The 23,038-nt window shown below is 30.1% G+C and overlaps 1 protein-coding gene across 1 annotated transcript in view; it reads right to left on the bottom strand.

Moving 5' to 3' along the window:
• The window catches only part of Pde9 (phosphodiesterase 9), a 369,167-nt gene that overhangs the window by 320,858 nt on the left and 25,271 nt on the right, over positions 1 to 23,038 (bottom strand). Inside the window, exon 3 of the mRNA XM_075299122.1 lies at positions 12,170 to 12,243. The gene's annotated coding sequence lies outside the window, so the exon portion shown is untranslated. The remainder of the gene's footprint in view (positions 1 to 12,169; positions 12,244 to 23,038) is intronic.

Raw genomic sequence — 23,038 nt, forward strand, 5'->3', positions numbered from 1 at the left:
TAACCTAATTAATATTATTATTCATATGGGCCCTAATATTACCCACAAAAGTAATTAAATGTTCTTGTTTTCTCTCCGGTTAAAAATTGATCGTAGTTTTGATATAATGTGCAAATATTGATAGTAGAATGTTTAAACATGTATAAATTAAGAATACATGGAAATTATACCTTTGTTGGAACATACCTAATAAAAACTAACACTCATATGAAACCTAAATCATCAAACGATGTGATATGCACATACTATAAAATTGTTGCGCTTTAGTTTTTCTTCTATTCTAACCCTATTGTGTTTCCGATCATGTGTACAAGTTTTTCATTGTCTAATATATAAAATAAAGTTATTTAAAGAATATACCTACTTTGGGACATCAGTGCGTATGAGTAATCTAATGATATGCACATACTATAAAATTGTTGCGCATTAGTTGTTCTTCTATTCTAAACCTATTGTGTTTCCGATCATGTGTACAAGTTTTTCATTGTCTAATATATAAAATAAAGTTAAGTAAAGAATACACCTACTTTGGGACATCTGTGCGTATGAGTAATTTAATTAAAATTAATATTCATATGGACCCTAGTATTATCCTAATAAAATCCTTAAATGAATTGATGTAAATTTACTATGACATTGTAATAATTTGACTACTCTTTGGTTTAAACCCCATCATAGACCTGATCAAGTGTGCAAACGTTTAATGTCATAATTAAACGTTTGCGACCTACTGCTATGTTTTTTTTTTTTTAATTTCTTTTTATACCCTCCATCATAGGATGGGGGTATATTAACTTTGTCATTCCGTTTGTAACACATCGAAATATTGCTCTAAGAACCAATAAAGTATATATATTCTGGGTCGTGGTGAAATTCTGAGTCGATCTGAGCATGTCCGTCCGTCCGTCCGTCTGTTGAAATCACGCTAACTTCCGAACGAAACAAGCTATCGACTTGAAACTTGGCACAAGTAGTTGTTATTGATGTAGGTCGGATGGTATTGCAAATAGGCCATATCGGTCCACTTTTACGTATAGCCCCCATATAAACGGACCCCCAAATTTGGCTTGCGATTGCTCTAAGAGAAGCAAATTTCATCCGATCCGGCTGAAATTTGGTACATGGTGTAAGTATATGATCTCTAACAACCATGCAAAAATTGGTCCATATCGGTCCACTTTTACGTATAGCCCCCATATAAACGGACCCCCAAATTTGGCTTGCGATTGCTCTAAGAGAAGCAAATTTCATCCGATCCGGCTGAAATTTGGTACATGGTGTTAGTATATGGTCTCTAACAACCATGCAAAAATTGGTCCATATCAGTCCACTTTTACGTATAGCCCCCATATAAACGGACCCCCAAATTTGGCTTGCGATTGCTCTAAGAGAAGCAAATTTCATCCGATCCGGCTGAAATTTGGTACATGATGTTGGTATATGGTCTCTAACAACCATGGACAAATTGGTCCATATCGGTCCTTAATTATATATAGCCCCCATATAAACCGATCCCCAGATTTGGCTTGTGGAGCCTCTAAGAGAAGCATATTTCATCCGATCCGGCTGAAATTTGGTACATGGTGTTGGTATATGGTCTCTAACAATCATGCAAAAATTGGTCCACATCGGTCCATATTTATATATAGACCCCATATAAACTGATCTCCAGATTTGGCTTGCGAAGCCTCAAAGAGGAGCAAATTGCATCCGATCCGGCTGAAATTTGGTACATGGTATTAGTATATGGTCTCTAACAACCATGCAAAAATTGGTCCACATCGGTCCATAATTATATATGGCGCCCATATAAACCCATCCCCAGATTTGGCTTGCGAAGTCTCCAAGAGAAGCAAATTTCATCCAATCCGGTTGTAATTTGGAACATGATATTGGTATATGGTCTCTAACAACCATGCAAAAATTGGTCCACATCCGTTCATAATTATATATAGCCCCCATATAAACCGATCCCCAGATTTGGCTTGCGAAGTCTCCAAGAGAAGCAAATTTCATCCAATCCGGTTGTAATTTGGAACATGGTGTTAGTATATGATCTTTAACAACCGTGCCAGAATTGGTCCATATCGGTCCATAATTATATATAGCCCCCATAAAAACATTCTCCAGATTTGACCTCCGGAGCCTCTTGGAGGAGCAAAATTCATCCGATCCGGTTCAAATTAGGCACGTGGTGTTAGTATATGGTCGCTAACAACCATACCAAAATTGGTCCATATCGGTTCATAATCATGGTTGCCACTAGAGCCAAAAATAATCTACCAAAATTTTATTTCTATAGAAAATTTTGTCAAAATTTTATTTCTATAGAAAATTTTGTCAAAATTTTATTTCTACAGAAAATTTTGTTAAAATTTTATTCGGTTCATAATAAAATTTTCATCATTGTCAAAATTTTATCAAAATTTTATTTCTATAGAAAATTTTGTTCAAATTTTATTCGGTTCATAATCATGGTTGCCACTCGAGCCAAAAATAACCTACCAAGATTTTATTTCTATAGAAAATTTTGTCAAAAGTTTATTTCTATAGAAAATTTTGTGAAAATTTTATTTCTATAGAAAATTTTGTTAAAATTTTATTTCTGTAGAAAATTTTGTCAAAATTTTATGTCTACTTTGTCAAACTGAATTATATACGTATTGGATCGATCTTTTTTTTTTGATTTAATATATACCACGTATGGACTTACATACAATTTAGAAGATGGTGTTAGGATGTTTTAAGATACCTTGCCATCGGCAAGCGTTACCGCAACTTAAGTAATTCGATTGTGGATGGCAGTGTTTAGATGAAGTTTCTACGCAATCCATGATGGAGGGTACATAAGCTTCGGCCTGGCCGAAATTACGGCCGTATATACTTGTTTTTTTTCATATTTAATTAACAAACCTATTTAATGAGGAAGTTATCGCGCATACACACAGAAAAGGAATATGATCACCCCAAACAGTTTCAAAAGCATAATTTTACTTTATCACAGGGAACATGTAACATGTTTGTCAAAACCATGTTATTTTTCAGAAATTATACATGTGATTTCATCAAACATATTATGTCTACAAAGGCCTATAAGGCGCAGAGACGGCAAAATGTTGTATATATTATTAATGAAATAAAGACTTTCAATAAAAAAAAATAAATAAAAAACAAAAATGTTCCACGTTCCTAGTGAAAAAGTAAAATTATACTCTTTAAACATATTTGGATTGATCAATAAAATAGTTACAAAATAATGATAAAATAATAGAAATAAAATTGTGACAAAATTTTCTATAGGAATAAGATTGTGACAAAATTTTCTATAGAAATAAACTTGTGACAAAATTTTCTATAGAAATAAAAAAGTTTCTATATAGAAATAAAAATTTGACAAAACTTCTATAGAAAAAAAAATTTTACATAGTTTTCTATAGGAATAAAATTTTGACAAAATTTTCTATAGACATAAAATTTTGAAAAAAATTAAACAAATTACAAAACATTTTATATAGAAATAGAATGTTGACAAAATTTACTATATAGAAATAAAATTTTGAGAAAATTTCCTATATAGAAATCAAATTTTGACAAAATTTTCTATATAGAAATGCAATTTAAAATTGTTTCTATAGAAATAAAATTTTGACAAAATTTTCTATAAGAAATAAAACTTTGACAAAATTTTCAATATAGAAATAACATTTTGACTAAATTGTCTATAGAAATAAAATTTTGACAAAACTTTCTATTGAAAACAAAAATTTACAAAATTCTCTATAGGAATAAAATTGTGACAAAATTTTCTATAAAAATAAAATTGTTACAAAATTTTTTAAAGAAATAAAATTTTGACAAAATTTTCTATAGGAATAAAATTTTGACAAAATTTTCTACAAGAATACAATTTTGACAAAATTTTCTATAGGAATAAAATGTTGACAAAATTTTCTATATAGAAATAACATTTAGACAAAATTGCCTATAGAAATAAAATTTTGACAAAACTTTTATAGAAAATTTTTTTTACGAAATTTTCTATAGGAATAAAATTTTGACAAAATTTTCTATAGGAATAAGATTGTGACAAAATTTTCTATAGAAATAAAATTATGTTTGTTGTTGATATTTTTGACCTTTTTATTTTAATTTTTATGATTTTTTATCTCATAATCTCGGCTATAGGTCTATAAATAAAACTTGAAATTGTTGTTTTCTTGTTTTTTTATTTTCCGATATTTCGGTTGACTTCGTCGGAACCGTTTTCAAGGATTTTCTCCGCTGTCTTGTTACTTCGTTGTCTGTTTTTCTATAAAATTATGATAAAATTTTCTATAGAAATAAAATTTTGACAAAAGTTTCTATAAATATAAAATTTTTCTATAGAAATAAAATTGTGACCAAATTTTCTATAAAAATAAAATTTTGAAAAAAAAATCTATAGGAATAAAATTTTCCATTTGTTTTGTTTTGTTATTGTTGGTTTTGTTCTTTAAGCATTGTTGTTGTTTTTTTATTTCAGCTTAAAACCATACATTGACTAAACTACAAGAGTAGCTTAACCAACAGAGGAAAAGAATGTTTGTCAAATTTATTTGGGCAAAGCCCTATAGACTGCAAGATGGTTGGATGGACGCACGTTTCGGAATTACCACATTCCTCATCAGCATCCTCTACTTGCAGCAAAACTATCAACCAATTATCAGAATAAATTCAGGCAGTTTATTAAACCCAACAAAAACCACACTTGAACCCTCCGAAAAAAGGTTTTACATTGATAGCCGGCTTATGCCAAATAAATTCGAAACAAACATATCTCTTTTCCTATGCCACTGTCAAATCATCGATTTGAATTCACATGGCTGGGTTTATTTTGAGCGTGCCTCCTCTTCTTTTTCCATTTGTTTTGTTTTGTTATTGTTGGTTTTCTTCTTTAAGCATTGTTGTTGTTTTTTTATTTCAGCTTAAAACCATACATTGACTAAACTACAAGAGTAGCTTAACCAACAGAGGAAAAGAATGTTTGTCAAATTTATTTGGGCAAAGCCCTATAGACTGCAAGATGGTTGGATGGACGCACGTTTCGGAATTACCACATTCCTCATCAGCATCCTCTACTTGCAGCAAAACTATCAACCAATTATCAGAATAAATTCAGGCAGTTTATTAAACCCAACAAAAACCACACTTGAACCCTCCGAAAAAAGGTTTTACATTGATAGCCGGCTTATGCCAAATAAATTCGAAACGAACATATCTCTTTTCCTATGCCACTGTCAAATCATCGATTTGAATTCACATGGCTGGGTTTATTTTGAGCGTGCCTCCTCTTCTTTTTCCATTTGTTTTGTTTTGTTATTGTTGGTTTTGTTCTTTAAGCATTGTTGTTGTTTTTTTATTTCAGCTTAAAACCATACATTGACTAAACTACAAGAGTAGCTTAACCAACAGAGGAAAAGAATGTTTGTCAAATTTATTTGGGCAAAGCCCTATAGAAATTTTGACAAAACTTTCTATAGAAATAAAATTTTGTTAAACAAGATTAAACCAATTTCTCGAAAAAATCCCCATATTTGTGGAAATTCCTAACCAAATCCACTGATCCCAAGTACAATATTTTTTGAATTTTTTCTGCCCAAATTTAGAATATCCTAATGAAGTGTACATAGATATGGCTAAGTACATAGATATGGCTAAGTCTGTAGTACTCTTACTTCGTTGTTGGTTTAGGAATACCATTCCAGCATTATCGACTATAGCCCTTTTTCACTTTTCTTTATTTATTTGCATTACATTGCGTTTTTTTTTTTCAAAGAAATGCCGAACAAGTATTACCATTAATTTATGTTAATCTATGATAATTTAAAATCACATGCTAACAAATTTTCGCTACACACTGTAAAATAATATATATATATATGCAAGTCAGGCGTCTCATTCAAATGTTCGTTGTCTAGTCAACTCTAGACTACCTTATAGGAAAGGCGATTTATTTGCTGCAAGTCCAATGTGTGACTGTTTTTGATTTGATCGACATCATTTTTGTTTTTGTTTGTTGTTTGGAATATCAGCTCAAATGCCAACATGCCTTATTCTGAAGATCACACCAGAAATGCCTGGAGGTAATGGTCATTGGGCAAAATTATTGACAAAATCAAAATGTATGAATGAAGTGCTCTCTAGTAAATTCCATTACTAATAGTCTTGATTTGTGGGGTCTTAGGGTTTTATTTGTTTTGTGTATAAAACAACCAACAATTGTGAGTGGTTGCAAAAGTGGTGAAATAAGCATTTAATGCCTTAACGGTTTTTAGTGTAGCTTTATTTTTTTATTTTTCGTTTAAGTGTCACTTTTAATGAGGGCCATAAAACTTGAAGACCCATCGCACACTTTTATAAGCTTCTCTATTTACCCAGTAACTTGCGAGGCGTGAAACTTGCTTCCCATGATTGATGAATACCAAATAACTTATCTATTGACCACCGCCACTGCTGCTGCCAACCCCCGATACTAGACCAAGTGAGACAATTTGATTTCAATTCAAAACGTTTTTGTGCTAAATTGAAATTGACAGCAGAACGTAAGCTCAACAACAACAACAACAAAATACGTTGAGGGCAGAGATGGAAAATGCAGTACTATAGTTACTTTTCACAGTACTACAGACAATTTTGTCAAAATTTTATTTTATTTTTTTTTTTTTCAACATTTTATTTCTATAGAAAATTTTGTCAAAATTTTATTTCTATCGAAAATTTTGTCAAAATTTTATTTCTATAGAAAATTTTGTCAATATTTTATTTCTATAGAAAATTTTGCCAAAATTTTATTTTTATAGAAAATTTTGTCAAAATTTTATTTCTATAGAAAATTTTGTCAATATTTTATTTTTATAGAAAATTTTGTCAAAATTTTATTTCTATAGAAAAATTTGTCAAAATTTTATTTCTATAGAAAATTTTGTCAACATTTTATTTTTATCGAAAATTTTATCAAAATTTTATTTTTATAGAAAGTTTTGTCAACATTTTGTTTCTATAGAAAATTTTGCCAAAATTTTATTTCTATAGAAAATTTTGTCAAATGTTTATTTTTATATAGGAAATTTTGTCAAATGTTTATATCTATAGAAAATTTTGTCAAAATGTTATTTCTATAGAAAATTTTGTCAAATGTTTATTTCTATAGAAAATTTGGCAAAATTTCATTTTTTAGAAAATTTTGTCAAAATTTTATTTCTATAAAAAATTTTGTCAACTTTAATTTTTATTGAAAATTTTGTCAAAATTTTATTTTTATAGAAAATTTTGTCAAAATTTTATTTTTTAAGAAAATGTTGTCAAAATTTTATTCTTATAGAAAATTTGGCAAAATTTTATTTTTTAGCAAATTTTGTCAAAATTTTATTTCTATAGAAAATTTTGTCAACATTTTATTTTTATTGAAAATTTTGTCAAAATTTTATTTTTATAGAAAATTTTGTCAAAATTTTATTTTTTAAGAAAATGTTGTCAAAATTTTAATTTTTATAGAAAATTTTATCAAAATTTTATTTTTATAGAAAATTTTGTCAAAATTTTATTTTTATAGAAAATTTTGTCAACATTTTATTTTTATCGAAAATTTTATCAAAATTTTATTTTTATAGAAACTTTTGTCAACATTTTGTTTCTATAGAAAATTTTGCCAAAATTTTATTTCTATAGAAAATTTTGTCAAATGTTTATTTTTATATAGGAAATTTTGTCAAATGTTTATATCTATAGAAAATTTTGTCAAAATGTTATTTCTATAGAAAATGTTGTCAAAATGTTATTTCTATATAAAAATTAGTGAAAACGTTATAACTATATAAAATTTTATTGCTATAGAAAATTTTGTCAACATTTTATTTTTATAGAAAATTTTGTCAAAATTTTATTTTTATAGAAAAGTTTGACAAAATTTTATTTCTATATAAAACTTTGTCAAAATTTTATGTCTATAGATGATTTTGTCAAAATTTTATTTCTATAGAAAAATTTGTCAAAATTTTATTTCTATAGAAAAATTTGTCAAAATGTTATTTCTATAGAAAATTTTGTCAAATGTTTATTTCTATAGAAAATTTGGCAAAATTTTATTTTTTAGAAAATTTTGTCAAAATTTTATTTCTATAGAAAATTTTGTCAACATTTTATTTTTATTGAAAATTTTGTCAAAATTTTATTTTTATAGAAAATTTTGTCAAAATTTTATTTTTTAAGAAAATGTTGTCAAAATTTTATTTTTATAGAAACTTTTGTCAAAACTTTATTTCTAAAGAAAAATTTGTCAAAATGTTATTTCTATAGAAAATTTTGTCAAATGTTTATTTCTATAGAAAATTTTGTCAAATGTTTATTTCTATAGAAAATTTTGTCAAATGTTTATTTCTATACGAAATTTTGTCAAATGTTTATTTCTATAGGAAATTTTGTCAACATTTTTGTTTCTATAGGAAATTTTGTCAAAATTTTATTTCTATAGGAAATTTTATCATATGTTTATTTCTATAGAAAATTTTGACAAAATTTTATTTTTTAGAAAATTTTGTCAACATTTTATTTTTATAGAAAATTTTGTCAAGATTTTATTTCTATAGAAAAATTTGTCAAAATTTTATTTCTATAGAAAAATTTGTCAAAATATTATTTCTATAGAAAACTTTGTCAAAATTTTATTTCTATAGAAAACTTTGTCAAAATTTTATTTCTATAGAAAAATTTGTCAAAATATTATTTCTATAGAAAATTTTGTCAAATTTTATTTCTATAAAAAAATTTGTCAAATGTTTATTTCTATACGAAATTTTGTGAAATGTTTATTTCTATAGGAAATTTTGTCAACATTTTTGTTTCTATAGGAAATTTTGTCAAAATTATATTTCTATAGAAAAATTTGTCAAAACTTTATTTCTATAGAAAAATTTGTCAAAATGTTATTTCTATAGAAAATTTTGTCAAATGTTTATTTCTATAGAAAATTTTGTCAAATGTTTATTTCTATACGAAATTTTGTCAAAATTTTATTTTTATAGAAAATTTTGACAAAATTTTATTTCTATAGAAAATTTTGTCAACATTTTATTTGTATAGAAAATTTTGTCAAAATTTTATTTTTATGGAAAATTTTATCAAAATTTTATTTCTACATAAAATTTTGTCAAAACTTTATTTCTATATAAAATTTTGTCAAAATTTTATTTCTATATAAAATTTTGTCAAAATGTTATTTTATAGAAGATTTCGTCAAAATTTTATTTCTATATAAAATTTTGTCAAAGTATTATTTCTATAGAAGATTTCGTCAAAATTTTATGTCTATAGAAAATTTTGTCAAAATTTTATTTCTATAGAAACTTTTGTCAAAACTTTATTTCTATATAAAATTTAGTAAAAATTTTATTTCTATAGAAGATTTTGTCAAAATTTTATTTCTATAGAAAATGTAGTCAAAATTTTATTTCTATAGGATATTTTATCAAATGTTTATTTCTATGGGAAATTTTGTCAAATGTTTATTTCTATAGAACATTTTGTCAAAATTTTAGTTTTATAGAAAATTTTGTCATAATTTTAAATATATAGAACATTTTGTCAAAAGTTTATTTCTATAGAAAATTTTATCAAAATGTTATTTCTATAGAAAATTTTTTTACAATTTTAGTTTTATTTATCTATAGAAAATTTATGAAGTACCACAAATTCTACCAACTGTGGCAATCGTGATTAAATTCAATAGAAAATTTTGCCAATTTTGTTTATAGATAATTTTGTCAAAATAGAATTTTTTTTTTTCAAAATTTTATATCTATAAAAAATTTTGTCAAAATAGATTTTTTTTTTCAAAATTTTATATCTATGGAAAATTTTGTCAAAATTCAGTCTAAAGGAGACCTTGACAATAATCTTCTAATGGAATTTTTGTTGAAATTTACTGAAAAGTACTTTTTCGCTAAAAAAATACCTTTTTTGTACTTTCTTAAAAATTCTATTTTCCATCCCTGTTTGGGAGTGATGTCAACTGAGAAACTTTAGCTTCGAAAAGGTATCGTTGTAGAAAGAAGATAAAAAAATGCTATTCTTTATTCCAGGCCACATGCGAGCCACCACATGGCCTATACAAATGCAAAAAAGAAGATTAGAGTAAATCGTGAATAGAAAATGGATGTTTGTTCTTGTTGTAGTCTTTAAAGACCTCTAAGAAGCTTTACTTGGACATAACATTGAAGAATAATAATCGATAGTCTAACCTTACCTGGCACCGCTACCACCCTACTTAATTAAAGTATTTTACTTAACTCAATTGAACCACATTTATTTCCCGGGTAGGCATAATAATACGTACATAGAATTGTTTTGCCTTTGTACTGCATCTAAAACCCAAGTCGTCATGCCATAGCCCTCTCCCTCCCTACGACACTGTTAAGCCACAAATCTCAAATTAAATACAAACTACTCTTAATGCGAAAAATAAGATTGTCATTCCATCTTTCCGTCTGTCCGTCTGTCTGCCTATACCTCTGCTTATAGCTCCATTCATGGGTTTTTGTCTGTCCTTTCATTCGTCCGTCCGTCTGTCTGCCTTCCATCATGCTTGCTTGCCTATCTTTATAGTACATCTTGCCTTCTGTATTTCCTTTTTTATCACACATTTATTAACAGTCTCATACATACGCACAAACGAAAAGATATCTTCAAGCACACAAAGTACTAAACTATACGTCAATCTTGTCTGTGATTTCGCGTATATAGGCATAGTCATTGAAACACTGGACAAAATTTTAATAAGTACAGAAAAAAAATCAAATTCATAAAATGAAGGGAAATATATCCGAATCACACAGTGCTAGACTAGGGGTAAATCTTGTCGGTGAATTTTGGTTCTAGGCCATTGCAACACTCGGCAAAATTTTAATAAGTACAGAAAACAATTCACATTCATAAAAAGAAGAACAAATATTGAAAATACACAGTGCTAGACTATAGATAGTTATTGAAACCCTGGGCAAAATTTTAATAAGTAGAGGTAAAAAATCAAATAAATAAAATGAAGGGAAATATATCGGAAACACACAGTGCTAGACTAGGGGTAAATCTTATTTGTGATTCTGCTTCCAATAAATACAGGGCAAAAATTAAATAGGTACAGAATAAAATTTAAATTCATAACAAGAAGAAAAACCAAACGAAAAATATTTATTCACACAAACATCAAATTTCAATTAATTTTTTAATTGATTTTAATTGTTTCAATTAAAAAATAATTGATATTGATGGCATTTTCTTAACTGACTTAGTGTTTCATTCACTTTCTTAAATGACTTAGTGCTTTTAGTTTGATTAAAAATTGATTTTTTGAAATTAATTTTTAATTAAAAATAAGAAAAATCCATCACTTTTATTAACTAACTTAGTCTTCCGAGTTTGATTTAAAAATTAATTGTAACAATTAATTTTTTAAATTAAAATCTTTAAAAAAATGACTTAATTAACTTAATGTTTTTATCTTGATTAAAAAATTGATTGTATCAATTAATTTATTAATTGAAAAATTTGTCAATTTCAATCAACTTTTTAATTTGAAATGTTTTGGTGATATTTTTGTTCTGTGTACATATTAACGAAAACTTTTTAAAACAATTAAGCTTAATTAAATATTAAAAATGTGATCAGTTTTTTCTTTATTTTTTGTGTAAACTTTCGTTTCGGTAAAAGTATGTTTTCATTGTGTACAATGATTAAACACTGAGAAGAATTTGAATAGGTTCGAATAAGAACACAAATTATTGTAGAATCCTATTCAAAATTTTTCTACAAAATTCCCCTCCCCCGTACTATCCATATATTAAAAAAATGTCAATCAGTGTATGGAATTGATAGCAATAGACATTGAATAACTAGGGATCCAAAATTGTAATTTACAATATACTGGAATTGGCGCCCAACCTAGACTGTGGTTATGTTTTTTTGATTTTGCAAAATTATGCTAAATATCTTTGAGATTAATATGATTTTAAATTCTTGAAGAAGAAGTCTTTTTTAGTATTTTAATTGCATCATATATTAAAAAAAAACAAAATTAAGAAAGATAAAGACGACCACATAAAATTTATAAATAAGAATTATATCTGGAATTTGTTCTTACCTCTCACTTCTAGATCTTTTTATAGTTTAAATTAGGATCCATTGGCATTATTAAACAACTCATGTACATAAAATCTGAAAAAGAAAGAAAAAAAAACATAAATTATATTATTAATTTAAAATGGGCTTACATAAATGGGCTTACATAAATCTTTCATATTAGACTGTATTTTAAGATAAGTTCCAAAAACATCAAATATGATATCATTTCTCTGTTTAGTTTGGCGAATTTTCTTAGCAGGGATTGCTGAACATAAACAAGTGGCGCCCAACTCGGTAAATAATTTGTTACTGGTTATGTGAGCGATTTTATCAATAAAAAAATAAATACTCACACTCCAAACCAGGAAAAAATACGACCTGTACCTTGGAAGCAAATAAATATGTGGACAGACGGCCGGACTGACAGCCTGGAATATTGTCTCAAAAATCTTTCTGCTTTTTAAAACTTTTGGACGGACGGACAAAATATTTTATTTATTTTAAACCATTATAATAGTGATGTAATGTAAATTATCTTATTGGCGCCCAACGTGGGGCTCATAAATTCCATGCTTTTCGTTATTTCTGACATTTTTAATTAATAATTATTAATAATTTAGTTAATAAATTGTACTGCCTATAAAAGTTTTCATCATCAGTCCGAGACCTAGACGAAATTCATTCATTTTGCAGAGGGATTAAGGATGGATGTGAAGAAGGGTTTAGAGTCATAATATACGTGGATAGACGAATGAACCGCCAAGGTTTTATTCACCCCAAACAACGGGATCCTTTTTCGATGCGGGGAACCAAAGTGCTGTTCTCCAGTGGGAAGTCGTTTTGTGTCAAATATAGTGACGTTCGTCTTTACTTCAAATAAAATCTCTGTACAAAGTTTCCACAATATCCAGAACAGAATTCCATCTGTATCAGGAAAGCACAAAAATACACGAACAGACGGACGGCCGTCCAGGGCTATATTTTTTACGACATATTTTTGCTTTTTTTAAAATATTGGACAATGATTAAAATTGTGTTGTAATGTAAGTTATTCTATTGGCGCCCAACGTGGGGCCCATAAAGTTTCATGATTTTTGTTAATCCTGTAATTTTTGAACATTTTAAATCGTGCTGTCTATAAAAGTATTCATCATCAGTCCAAGACCTAGACGACATTCATTCATTTTGCAGAAAGATTAAAGATGGGTGAAAAGAAGGTTTTAGAATCATAGTATACGTGGATCGACGAATGCATCGCCAAGGTTTTAGTCACCCTAGTTCGATGCTGGGAACCAAAGTACTGCTCTCCAGTGGGAAGTCGTTTTGTGTCAAATATAGTAACGTTCGTCTTTACTTCAAATAAAATCTCTGTATAAAGTTTCCACAATATCCAGAACAGAATTCCATCTGTATCAGGAAAGCACAAAAATACATGGACTGAGGAAGGACGGCCAGGGTTATATTTTCGTAAATATTTTCCTAATTTTTAAAGTTATTAAATCCTAATTATAAACGTGTTGTAGTGTCAATTATCTTATTGTCTCCCAATGTGTGACCCACAAGTTTTATGCTTTCCCTAATCCTTTTTAATATAATTTTGAAATATTTTACAATGTGCTGCCTTTAAAAATTTTCGATCTCAGTCGAACACACAAAAAAAAATTTTTTCTGATTCAATCAAGAAATTAATTGATCCAATTAATTTTTTAATTGAAATGTCTTAAATCACAGAAATGATAGTATCCACTAAAAAAATTAATTGAAAGTCAATTAAAAAATTAATTGATACAATTAATTTTTGTGATTGATTTTTGTTTCAATTAAAAAAATTTGTTGAATCAATTAAATTTTTAATTGAATAGTTTTTAAAACTCTATTCAAACTTTAATAGGAAATTTTTGTGTTTTTTTCTGTAAAGTTTAGAGATGAAATTCATTAGTTTTAGAGGAGGGCGAGGAGGAAGTTTTGGTAAATTAAAATACATGGATAGACGAATGGCCACATGAACCCAGAAGGCGAGATCTTATTTCAATGCGGGCTTTTTAAAAGCGTGTGGCATTGGCGCCCAAGGTGAGGGCCACAAAGTTTTATCCTGCTTTTTAAAACTTTTAGACCTAATCATATTGGCGCCCAACTTGGGCCCACAATGTTTCTTCCTTTGCTTTTTTTAAATCTGTTAGAACATGTCTAAAGGGTGTTATTATGTAAATTATCTTGTTGGCGCCCAACGCGGGGCCAACAAAGCTATTACGTAATTTTCAAATATTTTACAGTGTGCAACCGATAAAAGTACATATATATTTTAATCGTCACTTACATACAGCTCATATATACGTATATAGACGAACATTTACCAATATCTTCATTCTCGTTTGGGCACATACGGATGTCAAGAAAAATCTCTGTATGCAATGTCTCGAGGTTTTTTTGTTGAGAAATTTCACCAAATTGAATAATTGACAAACAGGTATAAATGTTACTTCAATATAAATGTTATTACAGCTACTATCTATAGAAATGCTATGCTATATATGTATGTATGTGTACAAAATGTAAGATGTCTGCGTGTGTGCGTGTACATACCCATGAAACAAATATAGGAATACCTAATGTTTCTATCTTCCACAAGCAGGCAATGCAATCCTCCATTTTATACACATGATGATAATAACACCTTGCCCTTCGTTTCAATTTCAATGAAGGCGCTTTAGTAATGAATGATTTTGGTTTCTGGAATATACGGGTAAACCAATGAATAGATACGAGTTTCCAATTACGTCTACCCACATACATGGATGAAGCTTAAGGTCTCCTGTATATGAGTCATATGAAAACTAAGTGGAAGAAGAATTTTCTCTAATGGAATTTAAATGTGAGATAATAAAGTTTGTTTTTTTTTTAATTTTAAGACCATCTTATACATGGGGAATTGGTCATGTGTCTGAGGATGATCAGCGTTTTGAGGTATACAACTTTTCAGTACCAGTACGGTGAAGGTACTATTCAGATTGGCCAACTAGAGAAAGGCACTTTTTCCCCAGCATATAATAGTACCAAATTACGTACGAATTGTTAAAAAAAATGTTATTACTATATATGGTACCACTTGGTATCTTTACATGAATGCTACTTTGTGTCCTTACAAGTTCCTCTGTCCTAATATCCGTTTGTAGTTACTAAATTTCTGATGATCAGTGTATTATGGTATAAAATTTATCACTAGCAGTACGGCGTTGAATGGATACGATACAAAAAGGTTTTACACAGATTGGCTACCTATAAAAATGCGTTTTTCCACAGCTTATAATAGTACCAAATTAGGAACAAATTGTCAAACAATTATTATTACTATATTTGGTACCATTTGGTACCTTTACTTTATGAACACTACTTTGTGTCTTTACAAGTGGTTCGCTAATCTACCTTATCCATGGCGAATTGCTAATGTTTCTCAAGAAATCTACATGCATGTAGATTTCTATGGTACTAAATTTTCGATTATGGTACCAAATTTTTAGAGTATCAGTGTATTGTGGTATACAAATTATCAATATCATTACGACGTTCAGAAAGAAAAAATGTCCACGGCTATAATAGTATGAAATTCCGTACGAAATGTCAAATTAAAATATTACTACATTTGGTACCTTTATATTATGGATCCTACTTTGTGTCCTTACAAGTGGTTTCTTAATCCATCTTATCCATACACCAAATCCTCCATTTGTTAGGGCCATAATTCACTATGGTACTAGACTTCCACATATCACTATATTATGGTACAACAAGTATATAGGGCCGCAAGTTCGGCCAGGCCGAACCTTATGTACCCTCCACCATGGATTGCGTAGAAACATCTACTGAAGACTGTCATCCACAATCGAATTACTATGGTATATATTAAACTAAAAAAGGCCGATTAAATACGTATATAATTAAGTTTAAAGTTTCTATAGAAATAAAATTTTGACAAAATAAAATTTTGACAACATTTTCTATAGAAGTAAAATTTGGAAAAAATTTTCTATAGAAATAAAATTGGGAAAAAATTTTCTATAGAAATAAAATTTTGACAAAATTTTCTATAGAAATAAAATTTGGAAAATTTTTGGCTCGAGTGGCAACCATGATTATGAACCGATATGGACCTATTTTTGTATGATGGGGATCGGCTATATATAACTATAGACCAATATGGACCAATTTTGGCATGGTTATTAGCGGCCTTATACTAACAGCACGTTGCAAATTTCAACCGGATCGGATGAATTTTGCTCCTCCAAGAGGCTCCGGAGGACAAATCTGTGGATCGATTTATATGGGAGCTATATATAATTATGGACCGATATGGACCAATTCCTGCATGGTTGTTGGATACCACATACTAACATCACGTACCAAATTTCAACCGAATCGGATGAATTTTGCTCTTCCAAGGGGCTCCGGAGGTCAAATCTGGGGATCGGTTCATATGGGGGCTATATATAATTATGGACCGATTTCGACCAATTTTTGCATGGTTGTTAGAGACAATATACTAACACCATGTACCAAATTTCAGCCGGATCGGATGAAATTTGCTTCTCTTTGAGGCTCCGCAAGGCAAATCTGGGGATCGGTTTATATGGGGGTTATATATAATTATGGACCGATGTGGACCAATTTTTGCATGATTGTTAGATACCATATACTAACACCATGTACCAAATTTCAGCCGGATCGGATGAAATTTGCTTCTCTTAGAGGCCTCGCAAGCCAAATCGGGGGATCGGTTTATATGGGGGCTATATATAGTTATGGACCGATGTGGACCAATTTTTGCATGGTTGTTAGAGACAATATACTAACACCATGTACCAAATTTCAGCCGGATCGGATGAAATTTGCTTCTCTTTGAGGCTCCGCAAGGCAAATCTGGGGATCGGTTTATATGGGGGTTATATATAATTATGGACCGATGTGGACCAATTTTTGCATGATTGTTAGATACCATATACTAACACCATGTACCAAATTTCAGCCGGATCGGATGAAATTTGCTTCTCTTAGAGGCCTCGCAAGCCAAATCGGGGGATCGGTTTATATGGGGGCTATATATAGTTATGGACCGATGTGGACCAATTTTTGCATGGTTGTTAGAGACCATATACTAACACCATGTACCAAATTTCAGCCGGATCGGATGAAATTTGCTTCTCTTAGAGGCCTCGCAAGCCAAATTTGGGGGTCCGTTTATATGGGGGCTATACGTAAAAGTGGACCGATATGGCCCATTTGCAATACCATCCGACCTACATCAATAACAACTACTTGTGCGAAGTTTCAAGTCGATAGCTTGTTTCGTTCGGAAGTTAGCGTGATTTCAACAGACGGACGGACGGACGGACATGCTCAGATCGACTCAGAATTACACCACGACCCAGAATATATACACAGTCTCACATAAGTTTACATACCCTTGAGGTTTTTACCTTATAACTAAAGATGTTTCTTGTTGTTGTTTATAATCCAGACTAAAAAATCTTCTTAAAAATTTACAAATACTTTGTTTTTCAAATTAATTTACAAAATCTAAAGCATATATATCCATATTTTATTATATTTTATTAATTAAAGAAAATACAATTTCTTAAACCGTATGTACACTTGTGTAAGACTGTGTATACTTTATGGGGTCTTAGAGCAATATTTTGATGTGTTACAAACGGAATGACAAAGTTAATATACCCCCCATCCTATGGTGGAGGGTATAAAAATGATCAATACCAGTAAGACGTTTAATGGATACGACACAAAAATGTACTATTCAGATTGGTTGACTATTGGGAGACATTTTTCGCCATCGTATAGTTGTACCAAATTCAGTACGAAAAAGAAATTGCATTATTATATTTGGTACCATTTAGTACCTTTATATTAAGGATCCTACTTTATGGCCTTATAAATGGTTTCCTTATCCATGGGAAATTGTCCATGTGTCTAAAGCAATCTACATGCGTAGTTCATTGTCCGTTTGTAGTGACATAATTTCCCCGGTTATAAAAGTACCAAATATCGTACGAAATGTTACAAAATTATTATTTCTGATTGTCTTACTATAGAAATTCACATTTTCTTCCGGATATAATGGAACCAAATTACGTACGAATTTTCAAAAAAAAAAAAATAATTGCAATATTTGGTACCTTGGTATTATGAATCCTACTTTGTGTCCTCACAAGTGGTTCCCTAATCCCCCTATTCATAGGAAATTGCTCATGTTCTCCGTTTGTAGGGCCATATTTCACTATGGCACTAATTTTTGTCACCTTTATATTATGAATCCTAAACTGTGTCCTTACATTTAATTCCCTTTTTTCCCCTCTAACCATGGGGAATTGCTCATGTGTCTGAAGCGATCTACATACATACTTCAAATTCTCCATTTGCATGCTTGTAGTCTGTTCCCTATTTGCTCTCTTGTTTGACAAATACCAATGTCGACTATGCAAATATTAGCGCGGAATCAAGTAAGCACATAAAAAACTACAACAAAATACAAATCAATTGAAAAATCCAAATGAACCACATAGTAATAGGATCCAAGTTCCTATGTGGATGTAAGTAAGAATGTATGACAACAGGGCAAACATTTGTCATGGCAAAATGATGGGTATATTACGTTGATACGCATAGGAGATGGGGGGAAGAAAAAAACAAACCTAATGCCAAGCATCTTTGTCTAAAGTTCAAATTGGAAAGTTAAATAATCGTTAGAACTAAACTCAATGGAAATACTAATGGCGAGTGAAATTTGTTGGGGAATTCAAATGATTGTGACCCAGAGATTGGTTGGACCTAACATTTTTTTTTTGCTACAAACTAGGAAAGCAAAACAAATTGAAATTAATCTATAATGGGGTGAATTGAAAAGGGAATTAATTGACCTTCTTTACAAAGAAAGTACAATATGTAGAGCTACACCGATGGACAAATTACATTTAAAAAATATTTCCCATATGAACAAAAATGTCCTGACATCAATGAGGAAATATCCTCAAAAAAATGAGCATAACAAATTTAACCCTTAAATGCACAAGGTCACCGATTTCTTCGAAAAAAAATATATTCTATTGTGCAAAATAGTAAATAAAGAACATCTGCATATATTTTTTTTCAAAAAAAAAAAATGTGTTTTTTTCAAAAAAAAAATTGTGTTTTTTTTGTTTTTTGAAAAAATAGTGATTGTATCTTAAAATATACGGTGTGAAGTAAACTAAGTTTTTATTTACAAATAAACAATTCGATTTTAGTAGAGAATAGAGATATATTTATAATACACAGTTTTTTTTGTATCAAAATTACTTTTATCTCTGGTAAATATTATTTAACTTCCAATTTGTAGTTTTTTTCAATTTTTGATCAAAATTTTAGTTTTATTTTTGACTGCAGATTCCTCAGAAGTACAACAAATTTTCCGGAAAACCCTATTTTTACAAATAGCGTTATGATGTAATAAATACACGAAACTTGATTTCATAGAATCCGCTAAAAATTTTAATACGTAAGAATTTTGTTCTGGTTGTATCTTAAATGATACACTACACATTTAAAGGTTAATATACAATAATCTTTGCAATATATGAAAACTACGTATTTTTCCTTGTTTATTCACCCCTCCAAGTTTATGTTCAAAGTCCACAAAACTCGACTTTTAATGCTGCCAAAACGTTTTATTTTTTTTTTTTTCATATGTTACTTCTCATTAAACAACTAAATTGCTAGGTTCTTGTATAAAAAATCACCTTTAACGACAGTAATGGCAAAAAGAAAAACAAAAAGAAGCAACCAAACGTTACAAAGAGCGCGTGCTCAACTTGTTTGGGAATGATACAACGATAACACCATCTCAGGCCAATTACAACAAAAACACATAGCACATAGCAACGCACTTTTGTTATGCGTTGCCACATACCTACGAGTGGCAACATGCAGTCGTCAAGTATTTGGAATTTATGTAATAAAATATGTGTTTGTAGTACTTGATTGCCTGCCTTTTTGGGTTTTTTTATTTTATTTTCATTCTACATTTAATTCTCCATTAAGAATTCTTCTTCTTCTTGTTGGCAATATAGGAATTTTATTGTTTATCAAATACACTTAACAATGCAAGCTCTTCCATATACAGAGAGTGACCAATGCTATAGAGCGAGAGCCTCACAACAAATACCCATGAAGATGTAAGTAAAAAACACACACGCACGCACACACACACCTTTTCATTACAACGTAATCACAGAGATTGTTTGAAATGAATAGAGAGAGAAACATTCATAGACAATCAAATGCTTACTGTGAGATAGCTTGCTGGTTTGGTTTAAAGATAGAGCTTGCATATAAACAATCCAGAACAATTGCTAAGTAATTGGAAATCTTATTTCTTCGCCATTCTTATAGTAGAGGGGATTTATATTTTTTTTAAATTGTATACCCAATATTATGTTTCTACTAAAATTATAGGCTTAGGGAAAGTTGAATTCAACTGTAGTTTGCGGTATGGTATTGCCACCACGGTTGCCACAAACTGGTAGCTTTTTTGCAGTTTGGTAGTTTGTAATTTCTTATGGAAACTTCTTTATTTTTTTAATTTCACCAAAATATTTTCAATTAAAATTTTAATTGAATATTCAAAAATATTCAAAAAATAATTAAATTGATTCAACAAATTCTTTAACTAAAACAAAAATTAATCACAAGAATTAATAATAGCAATTACTTTTTTAATCGGATCAATTAATTTTTTAATTGATTCCGGTGATTGATGCTATCATATCTGTGATTGAAGGCATTTCAATTCAAAATTAATTGGATCAATTAATTTCGTGATTGAATCCAAAAATTATTTTTTTGTGTGTGTTGGCATAACTTTTAAAACATTTACAGTGTGTCTGATATGTAAAACGCTCTTCTGACAACTGATAAATTCTTCTGACAACTGATAGATTTATTCCAGTGACAGCTCGTTTTATCCTTGATAAGGATACAAAAGCATTTTGATCTAATTCATTCAGAAGTAAAATTATCGGTGATGGAATTTAAATGTAATAGTGTATTGATTGATCGTGAGGTCAAAATAAATACCGAATATTAATGGATAAATGTCCTAAAGACTGTATTGAAGTCCTAGACAAACAAACATTTCGGCGCCAGATCATGGACATTCCAAGATGACTCAGCAACATCCCACTCAGTACACACACAGAGAATGAAGCCGACCCATTTTTGTTGGCGGCGACTGACTCTAAATTTTTGCCTTCGTCTTGACGGTTAAGCCGATATAAATTTGTCCATTCGGCGGCAGACAATTATCCATTATAAAATCAATTTGAAGTTATTCGAATGGTAATGAGATTAGTTGTACAACTAATCTCATACAATCAAATTTACATTACGTTAAAATTTTCTGAGCTAAATTTTTGCAAAACTATTATACCAGCTTGAAATTGATTGATTGTGGGTGGAAGCTTTAAAATTTGGGCAAAAAATACAAAAATTATAATTAATAAAATAATTATTAATAAATTTTTCTTATTTAAATTTATATGTTTGATTAAAAAATTTGAGTCGAGATGAATTGACATATTCGGCGGCGGCTTCGACTGAAATAAATGATCGGTGGCGACTGAAATCAGAGATCAGCGACGTCTAAAAAAAATTAGATTGGACAACTTTTATGGGCACGAAAGTGGCCAGTTATCGAATTTAGTTTTCTGCGATGAGAGGCTACTCCAAATTGAGCAATTTGTGAACAAATCGGTTATAGGGTTAAGGTCAGCTCTACACTACACTAGAACTCAAACGCTGCCAATGATAATGATGTGGGCCGCTGTAACGACCGATGCTGGCTCGCCGCTTGTATTCATCAACAGTACGCTCAAAATAAATTCTGAATATTATTGGGAAAATGTCCTATAGAGAATGTGCTAAAGAGAAGCCCAGAGAAGACAAACATTTTGGCCTCTGACCATGGACATTTCAACAGGACTCAGCACCAACACACTCAGCAACTAAGAATGGCTTAAAAAGGAGGTTCATCGCTTCATTTCTACCTTACAATGGCCACCAAAATCTCTGGATCTCAAGCCGTTGGACTTTGGCGTCTGGATCATTTTGAAGAGTAAGGTTGGCACTAAACAATATCAAAGCGCTGATCATCTCTAGGCAAAAGGACAGTACAGAAGTCCTGGTCACATAAAAACTTCGACCGCAGACCATGGACATTTTAACAGGATCGGAAGGTGTCGACCAAGAATGGCTTAAGAAAGAAATTCCTCAGGCTCTGAAACCTCACATTCACAACCTCACGGTTGTACCATTGTATATCCTTGACCATCATGGTTCTAGAAGCTACCACATGCCACAGGTACCTTGTTGGCAGTTTATACTGACCCTGAATGTAGTTGAGTCAATGAATTGAATAGAGAGTCACTATAGCATTGTTACCAATTATCAATCATTCAGGGTATCTTAATGTCCTCTGACGATCTGCGTATGTTAGTAGCCACAGGGAGCCAAACATACCCTACCTAATCTACTTTCTTGTAAGGAGAACAAACTACTGTTCATTGCTACTTTTGGAGGCAATGGTTAGCATACCCACCTTGTATACAGGGTGTCATAGCTTCAATCCCAGTTTCGACCAAACACCAACAAGTTTTTTAGCAGTGGATTATCTCCTTTCAATAATGTTGGTGTTTCAAAGCTTCTCTAAATGATTTCACCTCATTATGAAATGCCGTCCGAACTCCGAGAAGGAGAAAAATCGCGGATAAACTAATCGATTTCAAATTCAAGGTAGACTAGAATTCTACACCGCTTGAATCGAGGTCAAGTATGGGCCAAATCAGCC

Source organism: Haematobia irritans, chromosome 3 (genome assembly GCF_050003625.1).
Source record: "Haematobia irritans isolate KBUSLIRL chromosome 3, ASM5000362v1, whole genome shotgun sequence".
Classification (NCBI taxonomy): Eukaryota; Metazoa; Arthropoda; class Insecta; order Diptera; family Muscidae; genus Haematobia; species Haematobia irritans.